The 26,246-nt window shown below is 47.6% G+C and overlaps 1 protein-coding gene and 1 long non-coding RNA gene across 2 annotated transcripts in view; both read right to left on the bottom strand.

Moving 5' to 3' along the window:
• Positions 1 to 26,246, bottom strand: part of LOC146191744 (uncharacterized) — a 181,853-nt gene that overhangs the window by 140,168 nt on the left and 15,439 nt on the right. The gene's annotated exons all lie outside the window — the stretch shown is intronic.
• LOC146191746 (uncharacterized) lies at positions 541 to 25,638 on the bottom strand. Its single transcript, XR_014706685.1, has 3 exons — positions 25,540 to 25,638; positions 23,517 to 23,627; positions 541 to 1,386 (listed from the first exon to the last, which is right to left on the bottom strand). It is a non-coding gene; the product is annotated as an uncharacterized LOC146191746 (long non-coding RNA).

The following is a 26,246-nucleotide window of genomic DNA, read 5'->3' as shown; positions in this document are numbered from 1 at the left end:
AGGGCATGTGCTGCACTTAACATATTTGCTAAATATGCACTCAGGCACAACAAAACACAGTGCCTTTCAGGTCTTGCAGACATGCGTTATGTTCATCTGTCAAGAAATGTCTAAATACTTGCGTGTCTAGTTAGAAACAAGCCCCTATTTCACAAAAACTGGAGGGACTAAAAAATGTTAGGAACTCACACAAGCCGCACAGTTTCATGCTTGCAGAATAGCAGCTATGTTCTTCTACCAAGCACATATATGACCAACTGCTTATTTCTGTTATCTGAAACTGCTTCCCCAACAAAATCTTGGCTCTTCAGTAAAACTTCCCATCATGTCAGAAAAGAAAGAAATGAAGCACCATACAACACTTCCTAGCTGCGCCATAGAACTGAGCAGTGTCCACTTTTATTTTTTTGGTAAAGTTGTTTTTCTTTTTTAGATACGAAATGGCTGTGCTATTCCAAGTTTGACATTGTGTCCACTCCTATCTTCGTCCAAGTTGGATCGATAGTATGTATAAATCGATAAATAAAAAATGAAGCTAGTGTGACTCGATGAAAATAATGCTCGGCACTTTCTGCACATAGGAAAGTACAAAACACTAGCCATGCAACAATGACTAGCATCTCACAAGTAGGTTTCCATGGATATTGTGTACGTTTTTATGTAGGGGTGTCTTGCACTTTTTTTTTTTAGGTGAAGAGGATGCGATAGTGTGCAACAGCAAAGAAAAAAAAAATGGCAAGAGCATAGCCGAAGAGGTTCCTCATCATCATCCTAACCAGCCTGACTGCAGGATAAAAGTCTCCTTTAATTCTCTTGTAAGGAGGAAGATGAGCATGCAGGAAGCTCAATGTCGGCAGCCACAGCCAGTTTGCTCAAAGTGGGAGACAAATCATCAAACTGCATGGGAGAAGTTCTAATTAGGCATTAACGCAGATGATGATGATGATGGTGCCATGGTCAGAGAGAAAGTCAAAACCTGAAATGGTGTCACAGCAGCACGACGAGAGAACAAATTCTATGGTACATAATGAGCTGTGAATGGTGGCCCTGGCCGTGCAGGCAGTCAAAGGCGAAAGACACTGCGCATTACGATGTGAGAAGCGAAAGATCAGATAATGTTGTCCACACTTTTATTAGCAAGTGCAGTTTCCTACACATCACAGATACAGTAGCACCAGTATCAACAAGGAACGGCCCTACATTTGTTGACGTATTCGCAGTTCTTGCCTCAGGCAGTAACTAGTTTTCCTGGGGCAGAGATGCAGCAAAGAAACCGAGTGGCATTATGAGGATGGAGGCGAGTAGGCAGGTGGTGAGTGGAGGTGTCAAAGTTGTCTGCAGGACAGACGTGGCCGGGGCTCAGGAGGCGCATAAAGTCAGGCACATCTGCAGGTGGCGACAATGACGCACAATGTGACCAGAAACTCTGCACGCATAACAAATAAGAAGGTTGTCATATATGCGCCAGGAGTCCACACAAAGAGGGGACAGTTACGTAGGAATGAAGGTGGCAGGCTACAGTGGAAGGCGGAACGGGATAAACATGTCTGACCAGATCTGACGTTGCCATACATGAGCGTTATTGCAGCAGGAACCTGCAGATGAATGAATGGCAGCACTTCAGTCACTTGCTCTCAAATCAGCCTGAAGGGTCATGGCCAGGCTAGATGGAGATCCCCAAATGTCCTCAATTAGGAGTAGCTGTTATATCACCTCCCCAATCGCAGTCTTTAAACTGGTCCAGCAGCAAGCTGCTGACGGAACTAAGCTGGAAAGTGATTCAAAGTGCACAGAAGGTGGCTGAACCAGAATGTGCTGCTTTGCTCCTGGCAAAGCATGAATATATTGGCAACAGTGATAGGGTTTAGGACAACTGCGTCAGCCTCAATGTTTTTGAGAATGTGCTTTATCTGATCCATCTCTGGCTGGAGACTTCTAGATGTGTACACAGGTTCACAATGTCTTCAGTATAACTGGTGAAGGATCCTTGCAGCTGGGATTAGGCTCACAAGTACTGTTTGGAACACAGCTTTTGTATGCAAGGGCAGCCAAAGATCTAAGAAAAGGCGCGTTTAAAAGCAGACTAGGTGGTGAAGTTTGCTTTGCGGTTTCTGCTCTACAAACTGGCAATGCCTTTCACGTAAAACACCATGTCGTTCAGCTTCACAGCGTCGTCTCCCTGGTTGTGGACGCTTAACCGCTTGTAAGAGGTAAGCCAATCCTATGTATCTTGGTCATTGAACCCATTGAAAATGGCCGGGTCCCACTATCGACATCAAGGTCCCTACATACCTATCTTAATGTTTAGCCAGCTGTGGCGACCTAATCCTTGAAAACTTCATCTCATTCGCACACTTCATTTTCTGCTGCCCCTTGCTACACGAAGTCAAGAATGTAGCACAAAAATAAAGAACAATGGACGAAGAAGAACACATAAGGTGATTGACTAGCGCTGGTCAATCATTTTATATGTCCTTCTTCGTCCGCTCTTTATTTTTGCGCTAAATTCTTGACTTCATGAATGATCAACTAGCCCGGCAGCAAGCTACACTTGGGAGGGAACGAATAAGGTTTGCCACATGAGGGACGGTGCACGAATTCAGGATCTCTGAACAGAACAGATATTCAGCTTAAAGGGCCACTGTCCGGGAAGGCCCTTTTAAGAAAAGGAGCCCAGTGTTTCGATCAGGTACCGGAGATAGTCTGTGCAAATATCTACAGCGACACGCGCGCCGCAAAGCATCGAAAATACAATTCAAAGCTCCCTCATGCTCTCCTTTGAGAAGCCAGCTTCACCGCTCCCTGCGCTGGCCCGACGGGCGCCGATAATGACGTACGTATCGGGAACGACGTCCATTGGTCCGTCTAGCTGACTGACGGGAGAAGGATGGGTGTCTACCGCTCGCAGCGCGCTTTTCCCTCGCCACGGCCAGACTGAATCCAGCGGCGCGCGCTCCCTCGACCGTTTTTTTTTTTTTTTCGCGCTCGCGGAGAGCCACGCCCCACCTCCCGCCAAACGCGGAGGAGGAAGGGGAATTTGTATTGCGGAGGCTAGACGACCTCGGGCAGGAGAGTGAAAAACCTTTGCGAGGGAACGGAAGGAGAGAGGCAGGATAGAATCGGGTGATTGCGGTGGCTGTAACTGCGTTATTAGTTACTCTTTTCAAAAACATTTTGCGGCCTTGCGGTCCAGGGGCGAAGTCTCACAGTCACCGGGGAAGAAAATATTTTCGACCGGAGGGTGGACAGTGGGCCTTTAAGCGACGAAGGCGATCTTAGTCTAGAAGCAATGAGCGATAATTTCAGAGCCATTGATAATGAGTGCATGGCAGAGGTAGGCAGTAGGACAATTAGACAGGCTACCAGTAAACTATCTAAGCAGACGAAATATCCGATTATGAAATGGCAAGGCGTGAAAACCTCCCTCCGATGGGTCAGGATACAACTGGCAGAGATGTTAAAGGTACTCAGTGAACGTAATTTGTTAGACGCAAGGGAGTATATTACGGAGAGAATCGAGCATGCTCTAAAATACAATGCTAGCCTGAAAGAGGTGAAGGGGAAATTAAGTAGGTGAAAATCCGATGTATGCATACCAAGGTAGCCGAGGAGTTCTACACTTAACCAGGCTGATAATGAGATTAGCAATAGTGAAGAGCAATCAGACGTTCCGTCAGTGACAAAGGAAGCGGTTAAGAAAGCTTTAGAAGCTATGAAAAGGGGGAAAGCAGCTGGGGAGGCTCAGGTAACTGCAGATTTGTTGAAGGACGGTGGGGATATTGTGCTTGAAAAATGGCCACCCTGCACATGCAATGTCTGGACATCGTCACCGGAGTTTTGGAAGAATGCTGACATTATTTTAATCCTTAAGAAATTGGATGCAAAGGACTTGAAAAATTACAGACCAATCAACATACTACCTGTTGCGTATACGGAATTTACTAAGTCATTGCTACTACAGTTATATATATATTGAACTCGAAGTGGATCACGGAATAGTTAGATACATAGGCAATTTCATATATAAGGCAAACCAACAGATGAGGCTCTCTATAACCCAGAAGCCTGAATATGGTACATGTATGGCAGTGGTGCGTTGCCTGCCGGCAACACACTGCTCACCAAGGGTGCGGCGATGACCTGCAAGGTGTACACACGCACTGAATGTCACCTGCCACCTAGTGTCGAAAAGGAGAGTACATTGGGAACACTTCCAAATGCCACTTCGCAGGCGCCAGAAATCTTGGCAGGCAGCAGCTGCCATGACTGCACAACCCGGCTCTATGCATGAAAAATGATTGCCGGTGAGCTGTTAAAACAATCCTTTGCAGGGCACGACGCGCAATTCGATGGACATGAACAACGCTGCTAAACTTTAATGTGGGATTTTCAGGGGGATATTTTGAGAGTTCGATATAGGAAAATGATATATATGCATTTGATATATCCGGGATCAAATACAGAATCAGGACAACCTTAGACTTTAATCAACCAAATGATCAGGTAGGTTTTCGGAAAGGGTACTCTACCATCGATCATATTCATCATGCTATCAACGAGGTGATAGAAGGATGTTCGGGATATAACCAGCCTTTATAAATAGCATTCGTTGATTAGAATAAGCATTTGACTCAGTCGAAACGTCAGCAGTCATTGCCTAAGGGTGTATATAAGCCGTATGTGAAAGTATTGGAAGATATCAATAGTGGCCGCATAGCAACTATAGTCCTCCATAAAGAAAGTAATAAAATTCCCATAAGGAAAGGCACTAGGCAAGCAGACACGATCTCCCCAGTACTATTTGCCACTTGCTTAGAGGAAGTATTCAGAAACCTGGAGCGGGAACAATTATGAATAAGGGCTGATTTAATACATTGCCTTGTTAATTAACTCAGTGGACAAATTACAAAGAATGCTTAATGACCTAGGCAAGCAAATCAAAAACATAGGCCTAAAAATTAATATGTGGAAGCCTACGGTAATGGTCAATAGCCTCGGATAAGAGCAGCAGTTTACAAAAATTCCGAGAGCACTGTGGAATCTACACTGCAGAAATGCGACAGCCTGAGTGTTGTTGGTGCACAAGGTGCATCACATTTGCTCTCATTATCATTACCAACTAATTGCATCGTCATTGTTAATTCCATCACTGTCATTATCACTAATTGCAGCATTATTGTTATCGCTACTATCATCCTCACTGTAGACAAGAAGAATTATGATGTGTTTCACGATTCCGGGCATGGCGCAGTAGGTTAAAGCGCTCGGCAGGGGATCCGAGGGATGGAGGTTCGATTCCCGGTGGAGATCGGACTTTCATTTTTCTAGATTTAAGGACGAAGTTTTCAGCGCAAAGGCATGCGGCCAAAGGAAAGAAGAAGAAGGAAGACTATAGGGCTGAACACAGCGCAGTGTTTGTCCCTATAGTCTTCCTTTTTTTTTTTTTTTTTTCTTTGGCCACGTGCCTTTGCGCTGAAAACTATGTCCTTAAATATAGAATACCAACTAGCCCAACAACTTACTCTACTGAAGTTCATTTTCCTGATGACGTTACTTTCGGTTTTGGGTGATGACGTCATAGGATTGATAGCTTTGTCTGACCGGACGAACAAACGGCAACAGTATGAGCCGTTGAAGGCTTTCACCTTAATAGGTACACGGGTGGAAGCAGGCACGAGCATTTTGGAACAGCTCAGGGAGCAGTGGTAATGCCACTTTGGAGCAGTAAAACGAGTGTTTTGAAGCACTCGAATTATGCTTTGGAACATGTTTCTAGGGTCAAGCACTTTTAATAACTACAATTTTTTTTCTGATCCAATTTTTTTTCTGATCAAAAAATCCAATTTGATTACTTTTTATTCAAGATTCAATGCTGTACTACCTATGCACGCATATCTCAACATGTAAAGATGTTTAAAGTAACACAGCTGACTAAAAGCTTTTGCCCATTCTGACTTGACAGCTTTAGACATGTCCACGCTCAAGCACCACCACTACCTTGGAATTAAAATAAACAAGCTGCACATCGCCACTTTTTGATTCCGCAGCTGTGCTGATAAATTCCTGGGCACTGCTCAGTAGTACCTTCAGGAAGGATAGATGGCACTGAAGGGTAGCCTTTTCTTCCTTAAGCTTCTTTACTTCATGGTTGTCTCCCAGTGACTCATGTTTTCTTTTAAATAACACTGGGGCTACACGTTGGCAACAGGCTTTCTATGCCTTTCCAACACTCTTGAAAGCATTTCTTGCAATTAACACCGTCCTGGCATCACCCCCATAATGCTTCAAGTATGCTTTTGTCTGATGTAGACTGGACAGGTTTGTTGTTAACAACGATTCTATAGTGAAGTACACACTCATTTTCACAGCAGAACTGTTGGAACAACTCGTGTAGTTCTTTGTAACCAGAAAAGTTTCCTCAACAGCTCGTGGTAGTCTGTGGCAATTGCTTCGCTCCTTGCCCTCACTTCTCTCACCACCGGCGATTCAAAAGGCAGGGAGAAGTTGCTGTCATGTGCACAAAACATTTTTCTCGCAATTAATTCCTCCCAGTCGTTTGTGACTCGTTTTAGAATAACTTGAGATCAAAATATTTCTTATGCTCGCTTTTCTAGTTTATTAAAATTTTATATGTGTTAGCTAGGCCCAGCCAAGGTGCATTGTACCTCCACCACTAGTGTGCTGCCATCGTTTAAACTATGACGACCCTTATAGACCAGAATACGGAGGGTAAATTGATCGCTGCCATATTGAGGGCGCTATAAGGCTACCTAGAGGTGCTGCAGCGAAATGACTGCTCTGCACTACCAAACGAGGTGGCCATGGCTATTCATAGCGCTTACGCCTTTACGTTTCTTTGAAGTTTTCACAACTTGCTGCTCACAAAATCGTCAAAATTGCATTTCTGCCTCATGGAAAGGCTGTTCTACACATCTCGCAATGGCAGAGGCAAGCACAGCGTCCACAAGTGGAGCGAGTGGTTCAGTTAAGTGCATGGTACCTTTCTATGCGAAAAATACTACGGTTGTGACTTTTCTTACCCTCGCGTGGTGTCTGCAAAAATTTGTTGCAGTCCGCACCGCACAAACAGGTGGCATGCCACAAGTGCGAGTAAACCTGATGTCTCCGTTTGCATTTCAGCAAGGAAGTGCCTTTTTTTTTTTTAACAGCCATGATAAGCAACGCCAACCAGTCACAAAAATAAGACCTTGATATCTCCTGTTTGGTTGATGTGCTGCTGATTCATTCTTCAACCCTGCTGGAAAGGAAAAAAAAACAAAAGAGACACCGGGGAATCATCGCCAATGAGAAGCATTCGCTCGCAGTAGCGGCATGTGGTCTGTTTTGTGAGGTGTGGGCTGCGGCAGATTTTTTGCAGTCACCACGCAAAGGTAAAACATATAGCAGACTGCAAAGGTTTTGCTGGTACATGGGACATTACTTGGGGGTGCAAATCAAATCAGAAAAGTCACAGCCATAGCAAGCCTGCATGCAATGGTACCATGCGCTTATAGGAACCACTCACTTCACTTGTGGACACTGTACTTGCCTCTGCCCTCGCAAGATGTAAAGAATAGTCTTGCTGTGAGGCAGAAATTAACTTTTGACCATTTTATCAGCAACCAGTTGTGAAAACTTCAAAAAGAAACATAAAAGCGCAAGAGCTAGACACACACGGCTGCCTCGTTTGACAACCCAGAGGCATAGTTTCGCTGCGGCAACTATAGATGGTGCTAGAACGCTTTCAAAATGGCAGTGTTCAATTTACCCTCCTTGTTCTGGTCTATAGACCTTTTCGAAAAGTGGTCGTGGGCGCTGCCATATTGAATACTGGGCTGTGCTGCTAGCATAAGAAAAGTTGAGAATTATCTCTCCCAAAGCCGCCCCACAGCCCAGTCAAACCGGTTTCGCCGAGGCTCGTGAAAAGGTCTATAGCACAACATGCCACTGCCCTGCTGCACTTCTCACAGTCACCTAACCAAATTGCATCGAACCGCATTTCTTGTACCTGGCGCAATTAATGGCCCAATACAATTAATGTTAAGCAAAAATCATGTTTCGCTAAATTTTATGGCAAAATACCAAGGCATCAAAACATCATGGCAAAACATCAAGTTTTGGAGTTTTGGAACAATATTGTGTTTTGGGGCAGGATGGCGCAGGCAAAGCAGTTTGGAGCAGAATAAAGCAAACGGAGTGAATGGAGCAGTACTTCCACCCTGCAGGTAACAAAGCTCTGGATGTTGTTGGCAAATGTGTCTGCTTAGGACAGGTAGCAACCGCAGATCCGGACCATGAAAGAGCGATAACTACAGGTTTTTCCCCCCGTATTTAATCCTAGTGCTAGTGCAAATAATCTGAGCGCTGACTGATATAATCTGCGTGCCATGTAATTTAATTCGAGTGCCAAGCATTTAATTAAAGCGCCAGCATATCTATTTCAAGCGCGAGCTCAAATAATGCCAGCGCCAACTAATTTAATTTGAGTGCCAAAGCAATTAATACAAGTGCCGGCAAATTTAATCCGTGTGCCAACCAATTTAATCCATATGTGGAAAATGAATGCAATAGAGGGCTCCAAAGCACGAAACATGAATTCCAGAAATAAATCAAAATTGAGATCATCTTTCAGACAATGCGCCGAATCAGCAAAGTGTCAACGTATAGGATAGCCTTCATCAGTATTATGACAAACATTGCCTTGATGCAAGTGTTTTAAACCTAATGTCTCCCAGAAAATAAAACTGCATTTTAAAGACGGCCGCTTCTGTGCTTTTACTAGCCTGTAGTTTCCTACGCTGCTACAATTACAGCCCAGGCAAATTAAGCACTGCTGTTTGGGTTAAAAGCTCTGCTGTACATAGTTTCAGCCACTTTGCCATGTCAGAGCCAGACTGAATGCAACGGCACGCGCTCTCTCTTTCCGTGGTAGTGGCCGTGTAAAATTGAGAAAGCGGCAAAATGAGATATGTTTCTCTGGCTCCATGTCTTCTCGCCTGAACCAACTCTGCTTTACACTAATCCTTCTTTTCTGCTAGTGGTGTTGAATCATTATTAGAAACACAAATACATTTCTGCACCGGTTGCCATTTCACAAAAACAGCAGGCTGTTGTGTGAAGGCCGAAATGCCATCAGCATGCAGATTCAGTGCATATGACAACCCATAATAAGCAGTGCTTAACCAGCCAATTAGAAGATGACAGTCATATTGCCACGTGCCTAGCGCCGCGCGACAGCCGTGTTTGGGGCCGACGACAACGAAGCGGTGGTTGGCACGAGCGGCGCGCTGGTGCTGGACGCTGTGACTCTGTGTTCGAAACGACAAGCCGACCTCATTCTCGGGTCCTTGGCTACGTGGTACTTTCACGGCTCCCTCGGACTTCAGTCGTGACACTGGTGGAGGTGCGATCGATGATCCCTTCTCCTGCGGACGACCCTACGCGGCCGCCTCTCGTGACCACTCCGGTCCATCGTACCAGCCGACGGCTCCGAGGCTTGTCCCCCGAGGCCTTCCCTCTTGACGAAGAGACTCTGGCTGTGGCAACGACACCGCCCGCCCGTACCATGACTGTCCCTTCCACCCCTTCGTCCTGTCTCATCCTTCAGACCCCACGTACCCCTAAACCATTTCACGGTGAGCAGTTTGAAGACGCCGAGGACTGGCTAGCTCACTATGAAAGGGTCGCGACGTTTAACGGCTGGGACGACGCTGCGAAAATGCGGAACGTCTACTTCAGCCTTGAAGACGCTGCTCGGACATGGTTCGAGAACCGCGAGGCCACATTCTCTACGTGGCCGGCCTTCCGAAGTCAGCTCCTCGGTACGTACGCCAACAGTGACCGCCGAGAGAATGCCGAGCGTGCCCTGACCTCTCGAGTTCAGCGTCAGAACGAGGGGGTCGCAATGTACGTTGAAGACGTCATGCGCCTTTGCCATCGCGCCGACCCGTCCATGAGTGAGGAGAAGAAGGTTCGGCACCTGATGCACGGCGTCAAAGAACAGCTTTTTTCCGGCCTCGTGCGGAACCCGCCCACCACCGTCGCGGCGTTTCTGGCTGAAGCTGTGACCATGGAGAAACTGTTACAGCAGCGATGCAGCCAGTACGGTCGGCCGCTGAATTCCATATCCACACTACCGCCGTCTGACCGAACCGACTACAATCCCGGGGCAGATATGAGCTCCCTTCGCGACCTCATTCGCACCGTGGTTCGCGAGGAGCTCCAGAAAGTTCATGGAGCTCCTGGCGCAGCTTCCCTGGCCAGCATCATCCGTGAAGAGGTCCAGAATGCACTCACGCCACCAACAAGTACAGTCGTTCCACCACCACCCCCGGGCCCCACCGAGCGGATGACTTATGCTGATGTCACACGCCGCCCAGCCCTGCTACCCACCCCTTCGCCTTACACGCAACCTCAGGTCGCTGTGCACGCTGCGGCACCGCTGCCCCTTTGGGAAGATCGGCGCCAGGCGCCCCGGAAAACTGATCTCTGGCGCGCTCCAGATAACCGCCCTCTCTGCTACCACTGTGGCGAGGCAGGTCACCTGTACCGGCAGTGCCCTTATCGTCAGATGGGCCTTAGGGGATTTTCCCCCGACAGCCCTCGTCCACGGCCTGGTCAGCGGCCTCAGGACATCGCCGAGTACGTAACCCGCCAGCGTACGTCACCCGCCAGTCTGCCACATTCTCCTCGTCGCGAGTCGCGCTCGCCTTCGCCTCGTCGCTCTTCACCCTCTGGGTCACGGTATACCGCTGGACGCCATGGTTCCTCGAGTCCTCATCGGGAAAACTAGCTCCGGCGACCTTTGGGGGCGAGGCCGCCGCACACCGATTCGCCGTAAAGCTTCCACCGCCGCACCGCTCGATTCGCCCCGACGTCGAACGCCGAATTCCTGTCCAGTTTTCACCGCACAGACCAGATCGCCGTGACGTCGTCCGCATCGCCGACCAGTTATCACCGCCGTGTCGCTTAAATCGCCCCGACGCAGACCACACAACTGCCGCCCAGCTTCCGTCGCCGCACCGCTTCCTTCACTCCGACCTGCCGTCGACATTGAATTGTCCCGACGCCGACCACCCAACCGCCGCCCAGCTTCCGCCACCACACCGTTCACTTCACTCCGAACCGACGTCGACAGGCCCTGGTCTTGGCAGGGTCTCCCTGGACATCCCTATTATCGTCGACACGAAGGAGGTCAGCGCTTTAGTTGATACGGGAGCCGATTATTCTATCCTTAGTGGGCGGCTTACAAGGACACTGAAAAAGGTGATGACGCCATGGAACGGACCAGACATACGTACGGCAGGCGGACATGTGGTTGCACCACTGGGTATGTGTACAGCCCGGGTTACGGTGAGAGGCTGCACCTTTGTTGCGACTTTTCTCGTTCTACGCGAATGCTCTCGTGATGTTATTCTTGGCATCGACTTCCTTCGTGAGCACGGTGCCACTATAGATCTACCGAACCGCTTGGTGACGTTTTCCGCCAAACTGGCCACTGAAAAGCATGAGTACCGCGGGTCCCACTCCACGCTGCGAGTCGCCGATGATAGCCTCACAGTGCCACCACGCGCCAGCATCCTCGCCAGAGTTACTTGTGACGAGCCACATCACGGCCTCCGGGTTGTTGAGCCTAATGTCTCCCTCTCACTCGCCTTGGGAGTTTCTGTGGCAAGAGGTCTTTGTTTCCTTCGTGGAAGAGAGACGGAGGTACTTGTCACCAATTTCTCCAATGAACATCGACACCTGTTCCGTGGCACTGTCATTGCTTACGTCGACCATCTGCACGAAGTCGCCGAATGTTTTGCTTCAGAGGAATCTACGCCTAGCACTGAACCGGATGATGCCGTACACGCTGTCGACATCAATTCTAGCCTTTCCTCCGTTGAAAAGAGGCAACTTCAAGATCTATTGCTGGAGTTTCGTGTGTGCTTCACGTCTTCATCTAAGGTGCAGCAAACGTCGGTCATTAAACACCGGATTATCACGCATGAAGGCACTCGACCCATCCATCAGCAGCCCTATCGTGTGTCTCCTCGGGAGAGAGAAGCTATCCAACAGCAAGTCAAGGAGATGCTCGCCGATGGCGTCATTCAACCTTCAAACAGCCCATGGTCCTCGCCTGTAGTCCTCGTTAAAAAGAAAGACGGAACACTTCGTTTCTGCGTTGACTATCGGAAACTGAACAGTATGACAAAGAAGGACGTCTATCCGCTACCACGGATTGATGACTCTCTCGACCGACTTCGCCGAGCCAAGTACTTCTCCTCCATTGACCTCAGGAGTGGTTATTGGCAAATTGAAGTTGATGAGAGGGACCGTGAAAAAACTGCCTTCGTAACACCAGATGGGCTCTATGAATTCCGCGTCCTCCCATTCGGGCTCTGCTGTGCTCCTGCCACCTTCCAACGGATGATGGACACTGTGCTCACAGGTCTTAAGTGGCAGACATGCCTTGTTTATCTCGACGACGTAATAATTTTTTCACCGACGTTCACGGAACACCTACGCCGCCTGAGAACTGTTCTCGAAGCTGTCCGGTCTGCCAACCTTTCTCTCAAGCCTCAAAAGTGCCACTTCGGGTTCACCGAATTGAAGTTTCTTGGGCACATCGTGAGTGCTGATGGCATCCGAGCTGACCCTGAGAAACTTGCTGCCGTTGCTGCCTTTCCCGTCCCCGCCCATAAAAAAGCAGTCCGACGGTTTTTGGGGCTGTGCTCCTATTATCGTCGCTTTATCAAAAACTTTGCACAGATGGCCAGCCCTCTGACTCTCCTGACTCGAGATGACGCATCATTTTCCTGGGGCGCCGAGCAGCAGATGGCTTTCGACGAGTTACGACGCCGGCTCCAGTCACCCCCGATCCTGGCACATTTCGACGATGATGCCGACACAGAATTACACACGGATGCGAGCAACGTCGGCCTTGGTGCCGTTCTAGTTCAGCACCAAGACGGGGTCGAGAAAGTAATTGCCTACGCCAGCCGTGCACTTTCCCGTGCTGAGTGTAACTATTCCACCACTGAAAAAGAATGTTTGGCGGTAGTATGGGCCGCTGCCAAGTTCCGCCCGTACCTTTATGGCCGACCGTTTCGCGTCATCACTGACCATCACTCGTTGTGTTGGCTGAAAAACTTAAAGGATCCTTGTGGCCGCTTAGCACGTTGGGCATTGCGCCTACAGGAGTTCGATTTCGATGTTATTTATAAGTCTGGCCGGAAGCACACCGATGCCGATAGCCTGTCCCGCGCGCCCGTCGGCCCTCCTTCGTCAGATGCCACCGACGACGATAGCTTCCTCGGAGCAGTCACTACGTCCGATCTCGCCTCCAGACAGCGTGCCGACGGCGAGCTGCGACTGATTATTGACCATCTTGAAGGTGGGCATCCTACAATACCCCGGTACCTTGCTCGGGGGTTGTCGTCGTATTGCCTCCGCAATGGGGTGCTTTATAAGAAGAATTCTACGTCGAGTGCGAAAACATACCTGCTAGTTATACCGGCTGATCTAAGGCACGAAATCCTCCTGGCCTGCCACGACGAACCAACTTCAGGGCATCTTGGCTTTACACGCACCCTAAACCGAGTCCGGCAGAACTACTACTGGCCACATCTTTCTCCGAGCGTTAGACGTTACGTACAGACCTGTCGACAATGCCAGCGACGAAAAAAACCCACGCTCAAGCCATCCGGTATGTTACAATCTATAGAACCGCCCCTCACACCCTTCGAACAAGTGGGCATGGACCTTTTAGGCCCATTTCCTTTATCCTCGAACGGACACAAGTGGATTGTAGTCGCCACAGACTACTTAACACGCTACGCTGAAACGAAGGCCCTTGCCCGAGGTACTGCCGGCGAAGTTGCTCGATTCTTTATGAACGACATTGTGCTCAGACACGGTGCACCGTCGACCATCATTACTGACCGAGGAAAGGCATTTACAGCTCGGCTACTGCGGGACACCTTAACTCTCAGCCATACCGAGCATCGCACAACAACAGCGTATCACCCTCAGACAAATGGATTAACGGAACGACTGAACAAAACTTTGGCGGACATGATCTCAATGTACATCGACGTTGAGCATAAAATGTGGGACGAGATCCTGCCGTATGTCACCTTCGCCTACAATACGGCGCCGCAGGAAACCACGAAGTTTACGCCGTTCCGTCTCGTATATGGCAGAGAGGCCCGCACGATGTTGGACGCGATGCTCCCGTGCTTGGAAGAAGCGGTCGAACCCGACGCCGCCCATTTCGCGGAACAGGCCGAGCAAGCCCGTCAGCTGGCCCGCTTACACATCAAGGAGCAGCATGCCACCGACGCGCGACACTATAACCTTCGGCACAGGGAGGCCCACTACGAACCAGGGGACCAAGTGTGGGTGTGGACCCCCGTGCGTCACAAAGGCTTGAGCGAGAAACTACTCCACCGCTATTTCGGACCCTATAAAGTCTTGCGCCGCTTAAACAACGTTAATTATGAAGTCGTTCCAGATGGAACTGTGACCGTCGGTGTTCGACGCCAGCGGCCTGAAATTGTGCATGTGGTGCGCTTAAAGCCGTATTTTTCGCGTGACTGAGCGTTCCCTGCAAGTGAAACCTTGCGTTATTGTACAGTTCACCTCACGCCTAATTTTTTTTCTCCTATCACCTTGTCATCGGGACGATGTTTTCTTTCACGGGGGGGAATAATGCCACGTGCCTAGCGCCGCGCGACAGCCGTGTTTGGGGCCGACGACAACGAAGCGGTGGTTGGCACGAGCGGCGCGCTGGTGCTGGACGCTGTGACTCTGTGTTCGAAACGACAAGCCGACCTCATTCTCGGGTCCTTGGCTACGTGGTACTTTCACGGCTCCCTCGGACTTCAGTCGTGACAATATTTATTCACTTGTCATGCGTCTAAACTAAAAGCTGCAAGAGGCGTGTCATAAACTGCAGTTTTTCAGCTGTGCGTGGTTCTTGGTTTTTGTAAGATACAAGAACAAAGCAAAATAGTGCATGCAGATGTGACGCTTATGCGTCGCATGGTCTGCGAAGTGATCTCAATTTCGATTTATTTCTGGAATTCATGCTTCGTGCTTTAGAGCCCTCTACCGCATTTATTTTCCACATATGAATTAAATCCACTGGCGCTTGTATTATCTGCGTTGGCAGTCTGATTCAATTGTTTGGCGCTGTCATCATTCGAGTTGGTGTTCGGATTAAATAAACTGCTGCTTTTATTAAATGCTTGGCACTAAAATTAAATTACACAGTGCGCAGATTGTATCAGTTGGCGCTCACATTATTTCCGCTGGCACTAGGATTAAATTCAAAAGGAAAACCTGTAGAACAAGTCTAGGATGGAGCGCATTTGGCAAGTTCTTGCAGGCCATGACTAGCAGCTTACCGGTATACCTCAGGAAAACGGTAAACAACAGTTGCATCTTACGAGTACTTATCTATGGGGCTCAAATGTGAAGGCTAATTAAAGGGGTTATACTTAAGTTGAAGTAGATGCATAGAGCTGAGGAATGGAAAATGGTAAGTGTAGTCTAAAGATAGGAAGTATGCAGAGTGGGTCCAAGAAATCAACTCTAAATAATGGCATTCTAGTCGAAATCAAGAAGAAATGGTCACAAGCAGGACATGTATTGCAAAGAGAGGATAACCGATGGTCGCTAAGAGCAACAAATTGAATTCCAAGTGAAGGCAAGCGTGGCAGGGGGCGGCAGAAAGTCAGGTGGGTGGACGAGGTTAGTAAGTTTTCAGGGGTCAAGTGGGTGCAGCTAGCACAAGACCGGGTTAACTGAAGGATTATGAGAGAAGCCTTCGTTCTGCAGTGGGTATAGTCCAGCTAACGATGATAATGATGATGAGCTATGGACAAAGAAAAACCGTATGGCAACAAAGGGCTCCTTTAGCACATAAAAAAGTGAATTAAAAAAAAATCTTCCCACCAGTTGAACCAGACTTGCAATCACCTCATTAAAATGGCCAGTTTGCCGCCACTTTGAAATTAATGGCCGAGCAGTATAACTTTTGGGATCTGCACTCGCAAAATCAATACTGACATATACATTTCACTTGAGAAATCTGTCACCAACGGTGACACCAGCATTTCATCTCTCCTCTTGAGTATACTCGTAACTCCCTGCCACTAAAAAGAAATATTGCTGACAAGTCGTATTGTCTACGAAGAGGCTTCACAAATTCATAAAACATTTAGCGTAAATATATGTGCGGCTCCAACGCCTCAATTCGTCTTTTAATTGAACTGCACGTGCTCTTTTCTCTCTGTCTGAGCACGTGGAGGGGCAGCTGAACTGTGCATGTGCAAAGGTTATCGCGGCGCGAGACTTGTGCTTGACGCGGCAGAAAGTGTAGATAAAGGGACAGAATGGAAGAATCGGGGGAGTCTGGCGGGAGCCCTGCTTGGGGAGCGATCACGTTGTTAGCTGTTGGCGAGCAGCCCGAAGCATCCTGATGTAATGGACTGTGGAGCAGAGCAATACCAGGATGAAGACGGAAGCGATGCCTCCTGAGCTGGGTTTTTTTCTTGAGTTGCAGCCAGACGAGGAGCAATGTATTTTGTACTGCTCGGAGCCCCTTTTGCCATGTCACATAGGCCATCTTCACACCCCACTATGTTTTGTCTTGCCATGTAAAAGCACTGGCCTCTTACTTTTGTAGCAAAGCATAGTCCTGTCACGAGCCTCGACCACATGCTTCGCATTGCAGTGGCGTGCAGTGTTGTATCTTTGCAAAGTGCTTCTCTGCTGACCCGGAAATAAACTGGCATTTTTATCATCATCATCAGCCAGACTATACCCACTGCAGGGTGAAGGCCTCTCTGATATTTCACCAATTGGTATTTTGGAGCAGAATGGAATTCATGTGAATTTGTGACTAGTAGTCGGGCGAGGCCCTGACTCGCGGACCCATTCTTTAGAAGGCGGGGCCTTCATATTAAACTACAAATAGATTAGGTATTTTTAGACCTGCATCATTATCATCACCACGTCGCTTTATTGCTTCAGCAGCGAGTCATGGCGAGTCAGTGTGCCAGGTTCATCCATGCTATGATAGATGAAAGAATTCAGAAAATGTTGATGAATTCTGAATCAACAGTTCCTGAATTCCTGACCAAACCAAACCGAATTCTGAATCAGGTGAAAGTAACACAGATGAAAAAAGAACCTGGAAGGAAGTGAGGAGCAGTCACAAAAAAAAAAACTTGGCAGTGAAAAGGTTAATAATAGTGCGCTCTTTGTGATTAGGGTCATCGGCTCTACCTCGTCCATCCATCCCAGAGGTCTTTCATCCTGCCATTTTCCATTCACTTCACGACATCTGCCATCTCAGCATCAGAGCCACATAGTGCCTCATTACCCAGCGGTACGTCTGGCCAAACATTAGACGTTCGCCAGTGGGCCCGCTTGTGTTTTGCTTGCCAGTCCGTCAAAATGACTCACTATACAAAGACTCCTCCCCAGTCTTTCCTGCCATCTGGTTGTTGCTTTGACCACGTTCACCTTGACTTGGTTGGACCACCACCTCCATCTAATGGCTGCCGGCACATTCTGATGATGACTGACCGCTTCACTCGTTAGCTCGAAGCAGTGCCCACTCTGGACATTACTGCGCAAACAGTTGCCAAAGCCTTCGTTTCAGCATGGATTTCCCACTTTGGCTGTTACCACGGATCGTGGCCGCCAGTTTGAATGCATCCTCTTCACTTCCCTTAGCAGTCTGCTCGGCACTAAACACTGCCGCACCACAGCATACCATCCTTGTGCTAACGGCATGGTTGAGAAGCTCCATCGTCAGCTCAAGACTGCCCTCATTGCTCGCCTAGATCGCAAGCACTGGGCTGGTCACCTTCCTATGGTGTTTCTTGGCCTACGCACCGTTTTTCGTCGCGACCTTGGCTGTTTGGTGGCCGAAGTCATCTCGGAGACTTGTTCGTTCCTTCGGCTTTCTCGTCCCAGCCCCTGCAGTACCTTTAACGCCTTTGGGACTGCATTCAACACCTAAACCCAGTCCCACCTCTATCATCTGACCGTCAGATCTTTGTGCACCTAGATCTTGCGTCCTCGAGGCATGTTTTTCTAAGGCGAGACACTGTAAAGGCGCCTCTTAGCCCCCCCTATGATGGCCCGTACCATGTCCTCAACAAGACTACAAAGTCGGCGACTATCCTGCTGGATGGTCGTGAAAGGTAGTCTCCCTGGATCGCCTTAAACCCAAATATATGGAGACATCTCCCCAGGAGCTCCCCTCGGAAGTTGCTGGCTTATCTGTCGACATGCCTGCCGCTGAGGCACCCTCATCCCTGCCCCGTTGGCTAGTACATTTCGCCGCTCCGTTTGGTCGGGGGGCCCTGTAGTGCACAGCGCCGCTGTAAAGCGGAGGCGCTAAGATCGGCGTTCACAGCCAGCAAGCACGGCACAGGCTGCTCGGTTCGAGAAGCCTGCCACGCTGGTCCTCTTGTTCTGGTGCTCCGCTGCAACGCCGTAAATTTCTTACATGCTCTTCACTGCAGGACACTTCCTGCCGGCTGCAAATATACACAGAACCAGCACTCCACTGCTTCAATACAATGCTGCTTTAGGCTTGGGCACTACCAGCTTCGACAATAAAGGAATCTGCTGAAGGCCACGGACACAAAGAAAAATTTAAATGAAGCTGTAGTACAGCAGAAGGATCAGAATTCCCCGCAAAGTAATTTGAGATGCGGATCAAAAAGCTGCAAAGAAGACTGTTCTTTGCCCGCAGCTGCGAGGAGGGCTATCAAATGCAGGTGCCATATTCGGTTTGAAGTCGAGCACAGAGACTGGCATTCAACAAAAACAGTATGGAGCTCCTATCGGGATGGAGTCTGATGCCGATTTACGACCTACTGGAAGTCGGCGCAGCCGTGGGCGAGCAGCGCACCACGGGCGTACTGGCGGCCCATGACCGGTAAGCGAGCCATGATAATTCGCCCCCTTATGTTTCCTCGTGACTGCGGCGACGGGGATTTCAACAGAACGAGTCGGATGTACGGCCTGCATGCGGGGCCCTTTCGGCATAGAGGGTGGCCTGCCTCACTTTGGCAGCGGCACCAGGAGCAGTCCCGACCCAAGTCCTGACCCCTGCCCTGATTCCTGTATTACATGGGCCTGCTGAAGGACCAGCCGTGCGACTCCCAAGGGGAAAACGGCACCCAGGTGGAGGTCATGATTAAGGGAGGAGGGTGTGGGAATTTAAGATTACCCACGCTTGCACGACACGGCTCTGTCTGCCTCACGGGGATACCTCATCTCTTTCCTTCCCCTGAAGCAGTGGCGGAGAGGGCAGGGGCGAGAGACCTGGCGTAGCGTGCCGGGCGGCCCCTCCTTCCCCCTACCCTCTAATATCGATGCACAGCATCTCATCGGGGGGGGGGAGACGACGCCGCGACGCCAGAGCCCGCGGATGCTGCTATGACCAAGGATAAAAATTGGGCACACCCAATAAACAGCCCAGCCCGGTGGCTCTGCCTCAGTGTTCCGTTCTTCCCTGCCACGGATGTGGTCAGAGCTAGCGGCGGGGCGTTCCGTTCTGAGCACAGAGCCCGAGTCCCGTGAGAACCCCCACAAGGTGTTGTTACATGTCTCCTTGACGTCAGCTCCAGCATCCATTGCAGTGAAGAGCAAGCACAGAGCAACGCCAGGGTTCAAAGCGATCGCTGAATGGAAATGTTTTTTTTTTTCATCTAAAGCACAAATTAGATTAAGCTCTAAAAAATAAATGCCATTGAATGGTACTGTGTCATGCAATATATATATATATATATATATATATATATATATATATATATATATATATATATATTACCCCGCACCTCCACCAAGTGTTAAGTGGGGATCCAGGCACTGGTAGCGGGCACTGGTAGCGAGAAGAACCGGAGCGGTAGTGGCTTAACTTTTGAGTCAGCTGGTCCGCAAAAGCACTTCCTCTTCCTCCTTCTCGGCTATCTGTCCGCTTAATCAGAACTTCTTCTTTACAATACAGATATATAACTGCAAAAAATTTGCACATTTAAAGCTGACAGTGCCCAGGCCTAAAGCACCATTGCACTCAAGCAGTGGACTGCTAGTTCGCAGCCAGCAGAAAGTGGGCTGCTGCGATGAGCAGGCACAGAGCAACACCGTGGTTGCCTGCAAAGGCTCAACTTGAGAAATTATTTTCTCACCTAAAAGCACCCTGAATTAACTTTCAGTATTAAATGGCAATGAATGGCTCTGTGCAAACTAGTATTTTTCATATCTTTAATAGGGCCACTTCATTACATAACTGACGGAGGAATAAACCTCAAACCTCAATAAGGTAATTTTCTCTGATTTAGAATACTTTTGCAGGTGCACCTTACATTGTTTGATCTCTTTTATAATGTTTTCGCAGGTGCAGCTTAAGTTGTTTGATCTCTTTTATAGGTTTTTTGTCTTCTAAAAAAGTTGGAGAAATAGATTGAGTACTATAATAGTAATAATTGGTTTACAGGAAAGGAAAAGTTTTCCCGTGGACACCTGAATCACGCTACAAGGGACGGAAGATGGGAGCGAAAGCGGAAAGAGAGAGGCCCCATAGTGGAGGGCTACGGAGTAATTTTGACCACCTGGGGATCTTTAACATGCATTGACATCGCACAGCACACAGATGCCTCTCCGCATTGCATCCATCGAAACGCAGCTGCCGGCAGTCAGATTCGAACCCAGGCACTCTAGTCTAGTGCCTAGACCATACGAATATAAAATTTGACAAACATTTCAAAATTTCAGCTTTTTGTACCATATTTTATGATTTATATTTGAACAAATATAAGGCAGAGTTTGTTTATTTCCTGCACATCAAAAGAACAATGCATTTTATTAATATGAAAATTTTTGTTTATAGTGATGCATCAAAAAGTTAATTTTTTTACAAATTTATCTGTGTGACTAGGTTTTGCTATTACTTGCAAGCTTAAAGGAGTATAGACCACCTTCACTCTGGCTACATCATGAAGATGCGGTGGCGCTGTCGTAATTACAGACTTTCGCGTGGTAGGAAAAACAATGCTTCAGTTGCTTTCGCCTATTGTGATTGTGCGATGGTTTGCTGCAGCCGAAAAAATAAAAAACAAAGCACCATGCTGACTAGTTGCATCACCGTGGCATGTGCTGGAAGGCAAAGAACGCAAAGTTTAGTAAGCTTGCACAGGTTTCTTATGGGCGAAGGTCGCCGTAAACAGTGGGCCATCGCAGTGTGGCGCAAAGGCTGGATACCGACACCTTTACGCCAGAGCGGTTATGGGCTCAAAGGCCATGAATAACTCGAGTTTGGCCTTCTTTATGACGCGTAATGGTATTTTGTGAGTGCACGTAAAATGTTGACGAGGCAGCCAGTGTATTAATGCGTAGACCTGTTTATAATGTAAGCAATTCCTGAAGCAAATTTTTTTTTCACTTTCTAGTATTATGTGCATAGTGAGCTGCTGCGCATGCGATCAGTATTGCACTCCTCCGTGGTTATATTGTATGGCTAACATTAGCTTTGTTCACCTCAAATTATTTTAAATTTTGTGATGAAATGTGCGTGTGCTGACAGCCACTGATTTGCTCAATTGGAGATGAATTTTATTATACCGAGAGGTTTGAGTGGTATTCACTGCAGCTAATTTTGAATGCGAGTTGTGGGGTTGAGCGTCCCGAGTGACATATGGGCCCCTGTTTCAGATTTTGAGGATCTTTACATCAACTACGTACTGCATGGCACACTGTCGCATTCAGAGTTTATCCTACATAGAAACGTGGTCACGGCGGCCTGGACTGAACTGGGTAGCCCTAACTACGGAACCTGCATGTGGACGCTGCAGCTTGTAATGCAAGCTAAAAGCTTGAATACCCATGAAGAAATTATAAACGCTGACACCAATAACCTCTCACGAACTCAACAGATAGGCATGCAGCGTGGTGATTTAAAGAAATAATGCAAGGATAAGCAAACCTGTACGGTGCCAAGGCACAATGCCCTTGCTACTGTTGCCATGCTTACCAACAACGCTCATTTGGTGCTCGGTATGAAGAATCATCCGAGAATGCAATGATGTTTTGTGCGGAATACTTCCTACCTGGTTTGTGTGTGCTGTTTACGAGCGAGAAAAATCACATTCCACTTACCCGACTGAAAGTTGTTGTATGCACCCAAAGCTTTACAATTCTCGACGCATTCTGCGGCTAATGTGCTGGGCAAATAGCAAATAGATATCAATCAACGCTACTCATTTTCAAGGCAGCAACAACTTCGCTCGTGCGCTTTGAACCCGCTCTTGGTCTGGTACGGTGTGCAGGACAAGGCGATGCATGCTGTGTACGTGAAGTTTTTTCAAGTATTGCTTTTGTACTCACACAGCGCGTAGGTATTTTATCTGCCAAAAAGGTGCCTGCATATCACAATAACACGCTCTTGGCAAGTATGGCCACAGCAGTGGGGTGGCACCACAGTGCCGCTCCCGTGCTTTCCGCCTGCTCTGGGGCCATAGACGACTGCCACGCCACTTTGATTGCTTTGTTTGTTTTAAACATGGCGGAGACCTATAGACACCTAATGTTTGGGTTCGTGTTTAATTAGCTGTAATGATGTGCAAGGTATTACTGTACAGAAAGCACCAGGTGATATCCACCTATGACCGCTAAACAATTTATCATTGAATTTCTTTCCTCATCCGTTTCGGTTTCAAAAGCTGTGTGATGGCTGTGACGCCAAATTTAAGTCTAGGTGACGTGACGGGTGAAAAAAAATTGTGATATCCTGTGATGTTTAAATTCACTGCAACGCTGAAGCCAGCCTGCCTCGAGAACAGGAATCGCAACAATTGAAGAGCTGGAGATTATACTGCGGCTTTTTCATGCTGTGCATGGCTTCGACTTGATTGTGATGTCACAGCCATTTCTCAGCTGTTGAAACCGAAATTGGGGAGAAAAGAAAATTGAACTGAAAATTATTTAGCAGTCGTAGGCAAAAACCACTTGGCGATCCGTATACAGGAATGTCTTACAAAAATGCCACCAAAATTTGGCGTCTATACTCCTTTAAGATGGTGGTCACGGGCAGAAAATATTTTTTCGCCAAAAACAAGCTGGGATAATATTCCTCATAGCAATACAATTTGCTATGATTTTTTAAAAAGAAATTGAGGATGGTCAAGCCCACAACCTGTATCAGTTGGTGCGGAATGAAACCAGCACTTTTACCTTAGCAGATCATGCTAGCCATAACAGCCTAGCATTATCCTTGATGCATTAGCATGACAGGAAAAAAAAAAAAAAAAACAGTGGTAGCATACCATATATACACCATTACAAAATCGAAGAACTTGAAGGTAAGCTGTCTAAAAATTGTAAAAACATTTTTTTTGTGTGTGGAACTGCAGCAGCATCACACTTTGTACCAAAAAAAATTGCCTTGACAAGCACTAGACCATATATATGCTGGTCTGCAAATATGAAACGCCTTTGCCCACACGTACCAGCCACAGCTATCCGATGGAAACTAAGGCAGAATCAAAAGCACAGAAGAAAGCCCCAGGTTGCCTCCAAAGGATCCTGTTTCAGCACACGCACCAAAGACAGGGAAGGACCTGGAAATCAGAACAATGCAATAAATGCCCACTCCTGGGAAAGGTAAGATGTGAAGGATTTTGTTACAACACAGAAAGTATAATGAATGAAAGTATGAATTCCGCAATTCATGGCAGTTGGTTGTGTCTACTATCTTTGCAAACATTTGTCGTCACTTCGAGCAAAGGATCCATTTCTCGTTCCTAATTCTGAGGCAGTTGCTGATTTGCACCAAAATGAGAGCTTGGTATACAGTGCTGGTTTTAGCGTAGATGTGGTTGATTTGTGTAATCTCTTCCACACTCATCCAGTATGTTCAGCAATGTATTACGGAGGACAATGATGAATGCTGGTTCCAAAATGAGTGTGGAACCTTAACCGGATCCTTTTTGGAAATGTTATCTTACTACCTGAGTAACACGTTTGTTGAGTGAGATGGTCGACTTTATACGCAAAAATCTGGTGTGTGCATAGGTGCCAAGGTAGCTCCCATCCTCAGCGACATTTATCTAAGCAGGGTTGATATGAAAGTTGAGAATGATTTAGCCAGTTGTTGCATGCACATTTTCCGTTTCGTGGAGGATTTTCTGGTGCTAGCTAGCTCTGTGAATCCTGAATTTGTGTCAAATGTTCTTGATGTTTTTGCACGTAATGGGTCGGGACTAAGGCTCACGCATGAAGTCCCCCAAGAAACAGCCTTACAATTTCTCGATTTAATGTTGTCTTTCCAACCCCACCATGTCTGTTGGCAGTATTCACCTAGGAGTGAAAAGCCCCTTCTGAATTACAGGTCCTTTCATTCAAAGCTCGTAAAAAGTAGTATTGTTACGGGATGCTTAGGCATGGCAGTGAAGAAATCTTGTCATCATAAAATGATGTCCAGTCTCTTAACTCAGGCGGACAAATGCAGGGAAGCTGGTTTCCTGAACTCAGTTCTCGTCTCGAATGCAGACAAAGTCCTCTGCGCGCTAAAATTGTTTTAAGCATGTGAGGGCGGGAAAGGTGTTCGGAGGAAGGAAGAAGAAAGGTATGTAGTAGTCATGCCATATGTACACACGCTGTTGCACCGAATTAAAAGAGTAGGAAGCAAGCATAATGTAAACGTTCTGTTTCCTTCTCCTAACAAACTAGAAAGAGTGGGAGCCGCGGTTCAAAGAATGCACGAGGGGGCAGAAGAAATGTGTGCAACATAAATCATGAAAATAGATATGTTCCTTGTAAGACTGGCATAGTATATCAAATCCCTCTGTCCTGTGGCCTTACCTACATAGGCCAGACTGTGCAATGCAGTAAAGTGCGGCTCATGGAGCACGCTAATTCGCTGAAAAAGAAAGAAGCTAACCTAGCGAAGCACTGATCCATGTGCGAATGCACGTCATTTTTTGATGACAGTGATGTTTTGTTCGTTCATTCTTACCAGTGCACTAGAGAAGCTTTTCACATCAGAAAAAGTAAAGGGAGCGTGAGTACGCCTTTTGTCACATTATCTCCTCGGGAAATGAATATGCTGCACAGTGGGCCGATGCACTCGTGCTTTTAAATGCTTTTTTTTTTCTTTTTACCAAAACTTGAGGTCGTTGACGTTGCGCATGTGCGCTGTTTCTCTGTGTGCGTATATATGATGTGATTCTTCCCAATAAAAAAAAAATCAGCTGTAAGTTCAGCGCTATTCGTGTGTCTCGTTTCGTTTATTTCTTGGTCTCTGTATTTTTTTCGCTGTTGGGCCACAATTAATTTCGATACTCCCCCGCTTTTTATTGCTTTGGCTGTGGCGGTGCTGATCGAAATTCATGCCCTGGCCACATCAAAGTCATGCTGTGGACTATCTTCATAAATAAGGTGAGTTTGATTACATATATCAGCACCCTTGTGGAGCAACCGGTTTTTGCCAGCACATATCTTTACAAGCGGGTGCACTCAAGTGCTACTCACCTTTTCATGAGGCACAAGGCATACCATCGGGAGAGGCCATGAGCAGAAGCTGCGACGAAGCCAAGATCTCACAATCGCCGTGCATCAATATTATTTCGGTACATACTGAAAGGAAACAGAAATGGTTGCTCTTGCTGGGACAGGGCTAGCCGGGGCCAAACGGAGGCGTATTCGAAAATGAACTACAAAAGGAAAGCCCTTTCGTGCGAGCCGCCGGGACTACTTTTAAGCGCACGAAAAAGGGCTCCTTAGTTCCTCTACACTTCACTTGAAGTCACTGATAAACAGACTCATAGCAAGATTACAAAAAAATAATTGAGATCGCTAAGCAATAGAGCGTCGATGCAGAAAAAAAATTCCAAACAATTTGTAACGAGAGGGCAGCGGTGCAATGGGTTGGCGAGGCAAGTACGGAATGCAACACGTGCTTTGCGCTGTATTTCGCAGTACTCACGAAAGTTTGGAGAAAGCAGCAGGGATGCGTGCCACCCAATCTAATTTGCAGAATCCATTCCAGTCCGGTCATTTTGAAACAACGCGGCGCGAACAAGCCTCCCGCTTGCTTGTACCACTGCGCGCCAAAATTGAAAAGGGAAAAAAAAAAAAAAAAAAAAAGGGCACCTGCGGCTGCGGAGGCGGCGATAAAAAAAAAGCGTCTGGGTTCGAGAGTACACGCAAGCAAAAAACAACAATAGGCAATTTGTTAC

This window comes from Amblyomma maculatum, chromosome 4 (genome assembly GCF_055883805.1).
Source record: "Amblyomma maculatum isolate TAMU_Amacu chromosome 4, ASM5588380v1, whole genome shotgun sequence".
NCBI classification, from domain to species: domain Eukaryota; kingdom Metazoa; phylum Arthropoda; class Arachnida; order Ixodida; family Ixodidae; genus Amblyomma; species Amblyomma maculatum.
The sequence above is the reverse complement of the archived record's forward strand: the minus strand, read 5'-3'. Positions and strand labels throughout refer to the sequence as shown.